Source organism: Heloderma suspectum, chromosome 2 (assembly GCF_057233095.1).
Source record: "Heloderma suspectum isolate Gila_16-S chromosome 2, 16-S_ref, whole genome shotgun sequence".
In the NCBI taxonomy this organism is placed as follows: Eukaryota; Metazoa; Chordata; class Lepidosauria; order Squamata; family Helodermatidae; genus Heloderma; species Heloderma suspectum.
Window position 1 is genome coordinate 101951161 of NC_139459.1, and position 14844 is coordinate 101966004.

A 14844-nucleotide genomic window follows, 5' to 3' on the forward strand; every position below is an offset into this window, starting at 1 on the left:
GACCTTTGTCGGCAAGGTGATGTCTCTGCTTCTTACTATGCTGTCTAGGTTGGCCATAGCTTTCCTCCCAAGGAGCAAGCGTCTTTTAATTTCATGGCTACAGTCACTGTCTGCAGTGATCTTGGAGCCCAAGAAAGTAAAATCTGTCACTGCTTCCATTTCTTCCCCTTCTATATGCCAGGAAGTGATGGGGCCAGATGCCATGATCTTAGTTTTTTTAATGTTGAGTTTCAAACCAGCTTTTGCACTCTCCTCTTTCACCCTCAACAAGAGGCTCTTTAGATCCTCTTCGCTTTCTGCCATTAGGGTGGTATCGTCTGCATATCAGAGGTTGTTGATAATTCTCCCAGCAATCTTAATTCCGACCTCTGATTCATCCAACCCGGCATTTCTCATGATGTACTCTGCATATAAGTTAAATAAGCAGGGTGACAATATGCAGCCTTGTCGTACTCCTTTCCCAATTTTGAACCAATCGGTTGTTCCATGTCTGGTTCTTACTGTTGCTTCTTGACCCTCGTACAGGTTTCTCAGGAGACAGGTAAGGTGGTCTGGTACTCCCATCACTTTAAGAATTTGCCACAGTTTGTTCTGATCCACACAATCAAAGGCTTTAGCGTAGTCAATGAAGCAGAAATAGACGTTTTTCTGGAATTCTCTTGCTTTCTCCATGATGCAGCGAATGTTGGCGATTTGATCTCTAGTTCCTCTGCCTCTTCGAAACCCAGCTTGTACTTCCGGTAGTTCTCGGTTCGCATACTGCTGAAGCCTAGCTTGTAGGATTTTGAGCATCACCTTGCTGGCATGTGAAATGAGCGCAATTGTGCGGTAGTTTGAACACTCTTTGGCGTTGCCCTTCTTTGGAAATGGAATGTAAACTGACCTTTTCCAGTCTTGTGGCCACTGTTGAGTGTTCCAGATTTGTTGGCATATTGAATGCAGCACTTTAACAGCATCATCTTTTAGGATTTTAAATAGCTCGGCTGGAATACTGTCATCTCCGCTAGCTTTGTTGTTACTAATGCTTCCTAAGGCCCACTTGACTTCACTCTCGAGGATGTCCGGCTCAAGTTCAGTGACCGCACTATCATGGCTATCAGGGACATTCAGATCTTTCCTGTACAGTTCTTCTGTGTATTCTTGCCACCTCTTCTTAATCTCATCTGCTTCTGTTAGGTCCCTGCCTTCTTTGTCCTTTATCATGCCCGTCTTTGCACAAAACGTTCCCTTGAGATCTCCAATTTTCTTGAAGAGATCTCTAGTCTTTCCCATTCTGTTGTTTTCCTCGATTTCTTTGCATTGTTCATTTAAGAAGGCCTTCTTGTCTCCTTGCTATTCTCTGGAACTCTGCATTCAGTTGGGTATATCTTCCCCTTTCTCCCTTGCTTTTCGCTTCCCTTCTTTCGTGAGCTACTTGTAAAGCCTCATCAGACAGCCACTTTGCTTTCTTGCATTTCTTTTTCTTTGGGATGGATTTCGTTGCTGCCTCCTGAACAATGTTACGGACCTCCGTCCATAGTTCCTCAGGCACTCTGTCTATCAGGTCTAATCCCTGAAATCTATTCCTCACCTCCACTGTATATTCATCAGGGATATGATTTAGGTCATACCTGAACTGTTTAGTGGTTTTCCCGACGTTCTTCAATTTAAGCCGAAATTTTGCAAGAAGCAGCTCATGATCTGAGCCACAGTCAGCTCCAGGTCTTGTTTTTACTGACTGTATGGAGCTTCTCCATCTTTGGCTGCAAAGGACATAATCAATCTGATTTCGATATTGACCATCTGGTGACGTCCATGTGTAGAGTCGCCTCTTGTGCTGTTGGAAAAGAGTGTTTGCTATGATCAGCATGTTCTCTTGGCAAAAGCTTTTGTCCTACTTCATTTTGTACACCAAGGCCATGCCTGCCTGTTATCCCGGTGATTTCTTGACTTCCTACTTTAGCATTCCAATCCCCTATGATGAAGAGGACATCTTTTTTTGGTGTTAGTTCTAGAAGGAGTTGTAGGTCTTCATAGAACCGATCAACCTCAGCTTCTTCGGCCTCAGTGGTTGGGGCATAGACTTGAATTACTGTGATGTTGAATGGTTTGCCTTGGATTCGTACTGAGATCATTCTATCATTTTTAAGATTGTACCCCAGTACTGCTTTTCCCACCCTTTTGTTGACTATGAGTGCTACTCCATTTCTTCTAAGGGATTCTTGCCCACAATAGTAGATATGATGGTCACCTGAATTAAATTCGCCCATGCCTGTCCATTTTAGTTCGCTGATTCCCAAGATGTCGATGTTCAATCTTGCCATCTCATGTTTGACCACCTCCAGCTTACCTTGATTCATTGATCTGACATTCCAGGTTCCTAAACAATATTGTTCTTTACAGCATCGGATTTTCTTTTCACCATCAGACACATCCACAGCTGAGTGTCCTTTCGGGTTTGGCCCAGCTGCTTCACTCTTTCTGGCGCTACTTGGAAATACCCTCTGCTCTTCCCCAGTAGCATATTGGACACCTTCCGACCTGAGGGGCTCATCTTCCGGCGTCATATCTTTTAGCCTTGTGATACGTTCCATGGGGTTTTCTTGGCAAGAATACTGGAGTGGGTTGCCATTTCCTTCTCCAGTGGACCACATTTTGTCAGAACTCTCTGCCATGACCTGTCCGTCTTCGGTGGCCCTGCACGGCATAGCTTATGGCTTCACTGAGTTACGCAAGCCCCTTTGCCACAACAAGGCAGTGATCCATGAAGGGGTTGGGCTCCTTTACAGGAGCTTTTTATCCAGCAAATTATCAGGCCTTCTGTTTCTGGATTATTTGCAGGATTAAGATCGGCTCCCTTACATGGGCTGACACAGGTTGCTTTTTCAGGGCTGTCTTTGTCAGCAAGTACTCACAGCCTCTTCACTACCTCCTCAGAATTTGCTTCCTCACTCTGAGTAGTCTAGGAATTGGAGGGAAGAGGGAAGAAAATGCTGAGAGGGGGGATGCTTTGTCAGATTTTGCTATGCTTTTTCATTTTCTCCTCATCCTGCTAACTCAACTGAGGTAGCAGAGAAAGTACCCCAATTTACCCAGACAGAGAGGACCACCCAGAATATGGAATATCAAGTCCATATTACATGTTTATCTTGCCATTCTTCCAAATAGCTCAGAGCAGCATACATGTCTCTTTCCACTATAGAACAACCCTGCAAGTTAGCTTAGGCAGAGGAGAGAGAAGAGGGTGGGGGAGAGATTAGCCCAAAGTATCTTCCCTTCTTCCATGATGAAGTAGCTTCTCATGTGGAGCCACCCTATATTTACCTCATGATGCTGTGGCTATAGTGGAACTGCACAATTTCACATGGCCATTAAAGAGAATTTACATTTAGATACTGCATTTTCTCCAGTCTTTTTAAAAGGGGGATAAGGGTAAAAAACCGCAGGAGATACCTTGGAGGTTGACGCTGCTGTGTAAAGGACCCACAAACTTCCATGAGTGACCAATCACAAGCATGCAATAAAAGACCCATATGAAGGAGTCCTTTGGCTGTTATTCCTTGAATGGAATAATTCAAGGTGGCACTGCCATATTATTCCTGGAATGAATACACTTCATTTGGACTCAGCAATTGGAAATGCAAAGAGAAAGCAAGCTGGCACACAAAAGGTGGATTCAAAGAAATGGAAGGAGTGACTGAAGTTGTAAATAGGGTGACCTTCCTACATGGCAACAATGGGCCAGATCACTCATTACATTTGCCAAGGGAATGTCACCCAAAATTACCTCTCTATCCCATTCCCCGTTGTAAAACTTGGAAGCACTCATCACATGGATTGAAGCCATCATGTTGTGAGTCTTCTTTACAATCTCTGTTCTGGGTAATTACAGAAATAGGCAGGTTGATGGGAAATGTTTGCCATTAACAGATCATGATCCTGACACATCATGTATTGAGTACTTCCCCAAAATAGAGAGAATGAAAGGGGATCAATCACCTTGAGATGAAGCAGGGTTCTTCTCCCACCTTAAGATGGCTGCCAGTTTAAACAAGGCCTTATCTTCGTTTAGCTGCAAACTTAGGTAGCAATGAAGTTGGACAATGTCTGCACATTTCTGGTGGTGTGATGAATGTGAAAGCACTTCTAGCACACTGAGGACAAAGAGAGGCCCTGGACAAACTAGATAAAGGAACGTTCACCAAATGTGACCCAATTTGTGCAAGTGCAATCTTCTTCATGGCGTGGAGTGAAAGAGCACTCCCTTTGCATTCAACAGAACTAGTAAGGCAAGTACCCCACCTCTATGTGAAGGCCGATAAGATCAGATACCACGTTCGCACTGTTGTTCCACCTCAGAAAAGTGGAGCGTGGTTGAGCCAGTCTGGCTTAGATACTGTCGGGAATGGCTCCTCAACCTAGCCCTGCTTTGGAATGCAAGGCTACTTGAGCTGAGAACTTATCAAATGCAATTTGAGTTTCTCTGATTTCTTTGGTCTCAGCCTTGACAGGAAAGGGCTGCTGGTGATCAGCTCCTGCTTAAAGCTCATTCTTTGCTGTGCCTAGAACATGCTGTGTCCTGTCTCTTCCTAAATCCTGCCTGTTCTGTTTATCTGTACCCTGCTACCTCTCTGCCCTTCGCTTATGCTGTGCTGCCCACATCCTTGCTTGTCCTCTCACATGTAACTCCATGTGAGGAACCCACTTCACAACTCCAGTTACATGCTCCTCCGCCCACGTGCTCCTTCACCATGTCAGCATATGACCGAGGCCTATGAGAGCAGCTTCTGACACAGCAGCTTGTACTGTCCAAGGCCAAAATACACATACACTGCGTCATTTATGCAAGTATGTATGTATGTATTTCATTTCTCTACCGCCCAATAACCATAGCTCTCTGGGCGGTTCACAAAAATTAAAACCACAGAGTGCAGCATAAAACAATATAAAATATGAAAGCTTAAAACCACAACATAACAGTTCAACCAGAATAAAACCTAGCAGCAGTGCAGAGATTTAAAATACAGATTTAAAACACTAAAGCTAAAAGGCTAGGAAGCTAAAATCCTAAAATACTGGGAGAATAAAAAGGCCTTCACCTGGTGCCGGAAGGAGTACAACGTAGGTGCCAGGTGAACCTCTCTAGGGAGCTCATTCCACAGCTGGGGTGCCACAGCAGAAAAGTCCCTCTTCCTGGTAGCCACCCACCTCACTTCCTTTGGCAGAGGCTCCTGGAGAAGGACCCCTGAGGATGATCTTAGGGCCCAGGCAGGCGCATACAGGAGGCATTTATCATTTGCCCCTTTAAAATATAATCAAGTGGCAAATGGGAAATGCCACTAGAATGCCTTCATTTCAGAATGCCTTTCCACCTAAAGGGGCAACTGGCAAATAATACAGACATGTGCCCTTCACTATTGACATGGTGTGTGTACATAGTTTGTACTTGCTAACCTTACCTGAATAGTACAAATTGTTCTGTAATCATCCACCTTCAAGCCCTAAGTAGACATGAAGGTGGCAGATCTGTGTGTGGTGTGTAGCTGTAAAGTGGGGATGGGATGATTTTAAGAAGAGGCACAGCAGATGGGAGAAGGGTGAGGAATCCTTTGACCCCTCCCACAGTATCTTCCCCACAACTTCTTCTCATGGCTGACACTCTATTACTAGAAGTAAACCTAGAGTGGAGAGAGACAGCAAGAAGGAAGTGATTTCTGCAGCAAAAGTGGTGGGCATAGAAGGGTCCCACCACTCTTTAGCAATTAATTATAAGTATTTTTATACCACCTTTTTGTCATATTCCCATGTGTGGTTTGCAAGAAAGAACAAAACAATTACAGTGTAAATAAATAAATAAACAACAACAACAAAAGCTACAGGCCACAAAATTATAAGAGTAGTATGAAACACTCAGCAAGATTTTTAAAAACTGTATCTAGAAAGCTTGGGAAAATAAAAAGATATTTGCCTGGCACAGAAAGGACAATAAAGTAGGTGCCAGGCAAACCTCTCTGGGGAGAGCATTCCACAACTGGGGTGCCACAACTGTGAAGGCTGCCCACTGGTAGACACCCACCTCACCCCACCCTCTACTTTAAAGCTATGTAGCAGATCTGTGCTGAAACACGAGTCATGTCGCCACCACCTCTTGTTAGAGCCTCAGAGATAAAATATATGTGTTACATATATTGTAATTATGATACATGAAGAGCCAACTGATCTTGCTGAACAAACATTTTTGGGATGGCTTTTGTTGTTATTGCTGCCTGTACTGCACTTCTAAGGAACAATGGTTGCTAGGGAAACAGAGACAAACACCATTTAAGAGCTGCTTGTTCAGCAAAACATACATGTACAGTTTTTGCTAGGAGTACACTTAATCCCCTAAAGATGAAAGATAAGGAAGAGGGAAGCTTCTGTGTGGCATAAAAGACTATCATCATGACTACATTTTCATCATAAGACTTACTTCTGAGCAGTACATGTGTGAAGGTATAATCCTTTGACAGAGTTAAGCTAGATCTTCGCAGCTGGTCATATGACAAGATGATTTAGCTAAGGATTTGGTTACAGTTTCATGGAAACTATATGTTACATGCAAATACATGACACAGTAGCCCAACTGTTTCTTGAAATCACAGATGGGCAACCCATGCCCATGAGGCACATGTGACCTTTGGCTGCTCTCTCTGTAGCCTGGGGAGTCTCGCCCACTTTCTACCACTGCCCAGCTGATCAGCCATCAGCTATCAGCTGGCAATGGGGAAAAGGTTGCTGTTCCGGTACTGCTATTGACAACACAGCAGGGACAGTAATCGTCATTGGAATCACTGGGGCAAGGCTTGAACTCCACCGGTGATCCTGATGCAGTCAAGATTGTGTGGGAGAGCAATCTTAATCAGGATTGCAGGGGCTGAGGAAAGAGATTTCACCCTCACCCCGCCTCCAGGGTTCCTGATGTGGCCAAGATTGCTATTTCTACGCTGCTTCTTGGGGGTGGGGGGAGATTGTGAGTGTGTACATGTGTGAAGGAGAGATAATAGATGGTGTAGGGGGAGAAAAGTCATGTCCTTGCTCACAATTTGCTTTGGCCCCGCCCACTACTAGCCCTATGCAATCAGCAACCACTTTCCCATGCAGGAATGAATCCCTCAGTCCCAAGAAGTTGCCCGCCTCTGCTTTATATGAAGAAAAGCTGCTTCCAATGGGAGTGATCAAGAGTGCGGTACTTAATTCTTTTCCCATCTGGCATTTCCATGCTCCAAATCCACCTCCTAGAGTGAAAGCCTTTCCCCCTGTGAGATTTTAAATGCAGGGAAAACACACACATAAAATCTCTTGGGGAGAAACTGGGGAAGCCAGCGGGAGAGAGTGATTTGGACCAGGGAAACAGCAGATGGGGAAATGGTTCAGCACATGTGTGTCATCCCTCCTGCTGCCTCTCCACGCCTATCCACCCACACTGGAAGCACCTTTTTCTAACTGAACAGGGCTTTCTGGCTACCATCACATGCATTTGTTTCCAATGTGTTGGTTGGGCCTCATTCACAAGATGATGATGATGATGCATGTTGCTGCCATTATTGACTAATGATGAAGCCCTGCTTCCCATTTCAGTCACTTGAGAGTGTGTAGCAAAATGGTTGGGATAATAAGTAATGTGGAAGATAAGTTCCACTCCAAAGTCAGAGTCACACACATAGTCATGGCTCTTATTCCAGAGCTCCTGTTATAAAACTGACCAAGAGAGATCCTTCCATGTTGTTAGAACTGGGGATATCCCAGATGGCCCAGAATTCTGTTCCATCAGGCTCCAATTCATGCATTAGGGAGGAGGCACAATGGCCCCTGAAAAATGCTTCCTGGTGGTTCCATTTCAAGCTCTGATCATGTGGCAGCATCCAATATAGCATTCTTTCCCACACCAGTGTTGTTCCCCCCAGATCTGCCTGCCAATGCTGATGTGGGAAGGAATAGTGTGATAAGCACAGCCTCCTCTGGTTAAAACCCCATAGGTTACCAAGGCAATGTGTCACTGAATCATGGCAAAGCAATTTCGTGTTGTTTTTGGTAGTTACCACACCACTTCAGTAACATATGAACTGGTCCTCAAGCAAGGCTCGCCCTACCATTAAGCAGAGTGAGGTAGATGCCTCAGGGACCAGATGCTGGGGGACTTGGAGTGATGGTGAGGTGCTGAAGGACAGAGCTGTGTGTGCCATGCAGCTTGCTCAGTACTCCCTAAGCTAGCCTGTTGTCCTCAGGGACTGTGGAAGATGTTCTCCCATCGCCAGTGTTGAAGAAAGATTCAGAACAATACATATTAGACAACGTGCTAGGGCAGGGGTAGGTAACATGGTGGCCTCCAGATGTTTTGGTGTACAACTCCCATTAAATTTAACCAGCACAGCCAATGGTGAGGGATTATGACAGTTGTAGGCCAAAACCACTGGAGGGCCACAAGTTGCCCACCCCTGACCTAAAGAAATTATTTTATTAGGTGTTACATTAAATTAAATCAAATTAATTTGGATGTGTAATTAGCCAATTTCTTGGCAGAGCCCTAAGGACTGAATCTGAGGTGGCAGCTGGATCAAAGGTTTGTCAGGGATATTAAACTCCCTTGTCACATCTACATTGCTCTTACATCCCTGCTTACCTTGAAGAGAGATATCTCACATTATTCTAGCTTACCTTATGATCTATGCAGTGCAGGCTCCAGGTTTTTGAGGGCCCTTGAGTACACCCAACTCTACTTTTCCATCTACTTCCAAGGAAGCTGTTACAGTGCTAAACCAGTGTCTGTCAGGAGTAATGGACTGGATGAGGGCAAACAAATTGAAGCTTAATCCAGACAAGACAGAGGTGTTCGTGGTCAGTTGAAAGATAGATCAGGGAATAGCGATTCAGCTTGTGCTGGATGGGGTTACACTCCCCCTGAAGACACAGGTTTGCATCTGGGGTGTACAGTCAGGGCCAGAAACATTGGAACAAGGATAACTGTTTTGTCAGTTGGCCTCTGTACACCACCACATTGAAGTTGAAAGGAAACACACCCAGATGGGACGGGAGTGAAGTCAGGACTTTCAGCTGTAATTCAAGAGGTTTGACAAAAGTGGGGCACTAACCATTCAGGAAGTACAGCCAGTGGCATACACCCCCCTCCCATCATTGGTGGCTCATAAGTAATGGAACAAACCAACATCATTTCAAACTTAAGGATCGCCTTTAATACCTAGATGAAAATCCTTTGCAGTCCATGATTGCCTAAAGTCTGGAACCCATGGACATGACCAAATGCTGAGTTTCCTCCCTCAAGATGCTTTGCCAGGCCTTTACTGCAGCTGCCTTCAGCTGCTGCTTGTTTGTGGGTCTTTCTGCCTTCAGTCTTGTCTTCAGTAAGTGAAAAGCATGCTCTGTTGGGTTGAGATCAGGTGACTGACTTGGCCACTGAAGAACATCCCACTTCTTTGCCTGGAGAAACTCTTCTCTTGGGTAGCTTTTGCTGTATGTTTTGGTCATTATCCATCTGCAATATGAAGTAACATCCTATCAGTTTGGCAGCAGTCGGCTGAATCTGAGCAGAAAGTATAGCCCTATACACTTCAGAATTCATCCTGCTGCTTTTAGTCAGGTCATCAATAAACACCAGTGACCCGGTTCCATTGGCAGCCATACATGCCCATGCCATAACACTGCCTCCACCATGTTTGACAGATGATGTGGTATGCTTTGGATCAGGAGCTGTTCCTTTCCTGCTCCATACTTTTCTCTTCCCATCATTCTGGTACAAGTTAATCTTGGTTTCATCAGTCCAAAGAATCTTATTCCAGAACCGGGCAGGCTTTTTTAGGTGTTTGCTGGCAAAGGCTAATCTGGCCTGTCAGTTCTTGAGTATTTCCAGGGGTTTGCACCTTGTTGTGAGGCCTCTGTATTTACATTCATAAAGCCGTCTCTTGACTGTAGATGTTGACAATGACATGCCTACCTCCTTAAGAGCATTCTTGACCTGGCTAGATGTTGTGAAAGGGTTCGTCTTCACCATGAGCAGAATTCTGCAGTCATCCACTTTAGTTGTCTTCTGTGGTCTTCCACGCCTTTTGCTGTTGCTGAGCTTGCCAGTTAATTCCTTCTTTTTCAGGAAGTTCCAAATTGTAGTGTTGGCCACTCCCACTGTTTTTGCTATCTCTCTGATGGGTTTATTTTGTTTCCTCAGCCTAATGATGGCCTCCTTCACTCACATGGATACCTCTTTGGACTTCATGTTGGGAGTTCCAGTGAACAGCTAGCAAATGCAAATGTAACACTCAGAACCACCTCCAGGCCTTTTATCTGCTTGATTGGTCATGGAGTACCTAAGAAACAGGCCACACCTGGCCATGCAGCTGCTTGTCAGCCATTTGTTCCATTACTTATGTGCCACCAACGATGGGTGTGTGTGTATGCCACTGGATGTACTTCCTGAATGGGTAGTGCCCCACTTTTGTCAAACCCCTTGAATTACAGCTGAAAGTCCTGACTTCACTCCCATCTGGGTGTGTTTCCTTTCAACTTCAATGTGGTACTGTACCGAGGCCAACTGTCAGGAGCGCTCTGGAGGCCTCTCCCAGTAGATTCCAATAGCCAACTCAAGACACAGATGAAAGGATTTCTTTTCAAAGCTTTAATCCTTTTACAACTTAATGACTCTTTCAGATGCTAATCACCAGTGACTAAAGCAAGGAACAGCAGGGTGGCCTAAGCTTCAAGTAGTCAGTTGATCCCTGTTTGAAAGAGAGTCACTTGAAGACCCAGAACTTATGGGCTAGGGAGAAATCCTCCCTCTTTTCCTTGGGTCCATGGGAGGCGGCCATTGCTTGCGCGCCAAACGGGCACTACGCCTCCTTTCCGCGCCCTCCATCGCTCATCGCTCATCGCTCTTTGCGTCTGCGTCGAGCATCTAAGAAGCCCCCCTCCCGCATTCCCTCACTGCAGGGGTCGCTATCTATCTTAGGAATGCCGGCAGGAGGAATCTCTGCCAGGTGCTGAGCCTGGGAGGGATATGTTGGCCCCTCTCCCATGGATAGCTGTTCCTCCTCAGAATCCAAACTGCTCTGAGGCTCTCTGGGCTCAGTTTCCACCCTGACTCCAACTGCCAAAACAGTTATCCTTGTTCCAGTGTTTCTGGCCCTGACTGTACTTCTGGATTCAGCCCTGAGCCTGGATGCCCATGTTTCAGCGGTGGCCAGGAGTAAATTTGCACAGATAAAGCTAGTGCACCAGCTGCACCCATTCCTTGAGATGTCTGATTTGGCCACAGTGACACATGCCTTAGTTAAATCCCGTTTGGATTACTCTAACGCGCTCTACGTGGGGCTGTCTCTGAAGAATGTTCGGAAACTTCAGCTGGTTCAAAGAGCTGCTGCCAGACTGTTGACTGGGCCTGGCTACAGGGAGCATACAACTCCCCTGCTAAAACAGCTTCACTGGCTGTTTCAGCATACTGGTGACACCAAACCCCAAAACTCCGACAAACCTCTCCCAATGGTTTCATGCATATGTTAAATAGCATGGGGGACAAAACGGAATCCTGAGGAACTCCACAGGCCAATGGCCAGGGAGTCGAACTTCTGGGTCCGCCCCCACAAGAAGGAATGGAGCCACTGTAAAACAGTGCATCCAAGTCCCATCCCAGAGAGGCAGCCTAGAAGGATACCATGGTTGATGGTATTGAAAGCAGCTGAGAGGTCCAGCAGAACCAACAAGGACACACTCCCCCTGTCTAGTTCCCGGTGTAGGTCATCTACCAAGGTGACCAAAGTTGTTTGTGTCCCATAACTGGGTCTGAAGCCAGACTGAATCTAGATAATCTGTCTCAACCAGGAATCCCTGGAGTGGGGAGGCCACCAAGCACTCCAATATCTTGCCCAGAAATGGAATACTGGAGACTGTCCAATAATTATCTAATATGGTGGGGCTCGGGGGGGGGGGGCTTTTTTAACAGAGGTTTCACCACCACCTCCTTCTGGCAGGCTGAAACTCTGTCTTGACCAAGAGAGGCATTAACCACTCCACTTACCCACTTGGCCAGTCCACCTCCGGCTGTTTTTATGAGCCAGGAAGGGCAAAGATCTAGAACACACATGGTGTCTCTCACCTCTCCTAGGGTCCTGTCCACATCCTCAGGCTGTACACATTGAAAAGTATCCAATAACACTGGACAAGCAGGGGCCAAAGTTCCATCCACCGGGTCTGTATCAACTATAGCATCCAAGTCAGAGCAGATCTGAGCGATTTTGTCTGCAAAGTGCTGAGCAAATTGTTCACAGCGGGCTGTCGAGAGGTTAAAATTCTCTTCTTGCAGGCTAGTGTATAAAAGACCCCTAAACACTCAAAACAGCTTCACTGGACAGCTCTTTGCAGATGTAATAGTGGCAGAAAAAAACATTTTCTTTGCTGCCCATATTGCCACAGAGTAGGCCTTCAAATAGGCTCTAGCCTATGTTCGATTGGATTCACTCTGAGTTTTCTACCAACGTCGCTCCAGTCGTCTTCTCACTCATTTCATCACTGCCAGCTCCCTAGAAAACCAGGGTGCTGTTGCAGCTTCACTTCGTGAGAGAGGACGCTCAGGAGTGATTGTGTCCATGGCCCTGGTCATTTCTCCATTCCAGAGATCGGCCAGGGCTTCAACAGAATCGCCTGCCGAGGCAACAGGAAAATCCCCAAGAGCCGTCAGGAAACCATTCGGATCCATCAGCCTCCTGGGGCGGACCATCTTAATCGGCCCTCCACCCCTGCAGAGGTTCTGAGTGCCAGGAAGTCTAAACCCCACCAGGTAGTGATCTGTCCATGACAATGGAACTATAGAGAGCTCCTCCACTTTCAAATCACTATCACCCCATCCAGCACAAAAAACAAGGTCCAGAGTGTGCCCAGCAGCATGGGTGGGGCCAAATACCTTCTGAGACAGACCCATGGTCATCATGGCGGACATGAAGTCCTGAGCCACTAATCGGCCCTCCACCCCTGCAGAGGTTCTGAGTGCCAGCTAGTCTAAACCCCACCAGGTAGTAAACTTCCTTATTTATTTCCTTCCTTATTTATTCTGAGATGTGCAGGAAAGTGAAGGGGGAAAAACCCCAAGTCACGCTTCTCCTGGATTGTTTTCCAGTCTTCCACACAAAAACAGACTTCCGAATATTGTATCTACCCAATGCTGTAATCTTAGTCTGGCCTACAAACTAAAGTTGGTTGTTGACAAATGTAGCAGCAGTGCTAACATTATGTATTCCCTTCTCTTGTCTACTCCAGTAGTCAAACCACAGTACCTGGATTAGTGAGAAAACTTCAGAAGGTCTCTTGGAAACATGAGGTGCTACAATCCATGTTCTGTATTATCTACATCCTGTACATAATATTATAAAGTGTTATTTGTTGTTATTAACGTTTTATTGAAAGATTTTCTGATTGTATACATTTGGGGTCTCCAACCTTTTTGGGCTAGTGAGCACATCTGAAATTTTGAGAGAGTATTGTGGGCATTCATAAAATGGCTGCTGTCAAGAATGAGGGTAGTAGAAGCTGAAGCCATGAGGGCAGCTTGGGTTGTCACGTATGAAGTAGCCACCTGGAAGCTGATTGTTTTTGGGCCCTTTCTCAGCCCTGCAGCTCAAGGCCACGCTCTGCTCCGGCTAATTGGGAAAGTGGTAACAGCTGTGTCTGGTGGGAAGATTCAGCCTCTTGTGGGGTGGAGTGGGGTGTCCTGGGACTGGGTTATGATTGGATGTTTCAAATCTACTTTGAGTTGCTAGGGCTGGGAATAAAAAGGGGGCGTCTTTTTAGAAGGGGTGGGTGTCTCTTCTTTTGCCCTGATGGTACTAGGGTGTGCTGCTGGTCGATGGCTATTCTGAGAGGCCCATACTTTGGTATGTATAGGATAGACTAGCTAGCTTTATTGTTTTGCTCTTGGGAGTGTGTGCCTTGGTGACTGGCGTTTCTGGGTTTTGAGTATTGTAACTTGCTTGTAATTTCCTGTACAACCTACCACCTCTCCCCTTTCCCTTTCTTTTTGTTCCTTTCCCCTAATAAACTTTTATCCAACTTTCAGTTGGTGTGGTGTGTCCTGTCTAACTTCAGTGCTAAATACAGTGCCTACGGGCCTGAGAAGGAAGCTACTGGGTAATCTGGGGAAGACTAGTGGCCAAGTTGGGCCTGGCCTACCTTGCAGGGTTGTTGGGGTGAGACCAATCCTTCACAGCTGTCATGGTGGACATGTCAAGTCACAAAACACCAATTTCCCAGAAGTCAAACTGGTGAGGCTAAAAGAAAAGTAACTTGCCCAAGAACCTAGGTACAAGGCAGTGAGGGGCTCTGAGCTCCAAAATGCAACACCAGTCTTTTGAAACCATAGTTTTCTGCTCCAACACCCATTTCACATAAGGCAAACTGGTGATATCCAAAGAAACACCTATCCACCCCCACTCCCCAAAACCACCAGGCAAAACACCAAAGTACAGGCAAAACTCCCTCTGTCACTCCCCACCACTCCTCAAACCCCTCAAGTCATTCCCCACCCATCCCACCGCATTTCAGCAGCAAGTTACTTTTCCCCATTGCCCTAGTAATCACCAGTTATACTGCACAACTATTGGCTTACACTAGCACAATGTTATTAGTGCTAGTGCTGGGACACAGTTGGATACTATGCATAGTCAGCAAGCAACCTGAGTACTTCTTGTAGAAGACCATCAAGGAATCCTTTCACATCCTGTCCCACAGCCACCCCTACAAGATGCAGATTGTTTCTCTGGCTTTGGCCTTCTAGGTCAATGACTTTGGCCCTGAATGCTTTCAACTCAGCTAGATGCTACTATAGGAAGAATG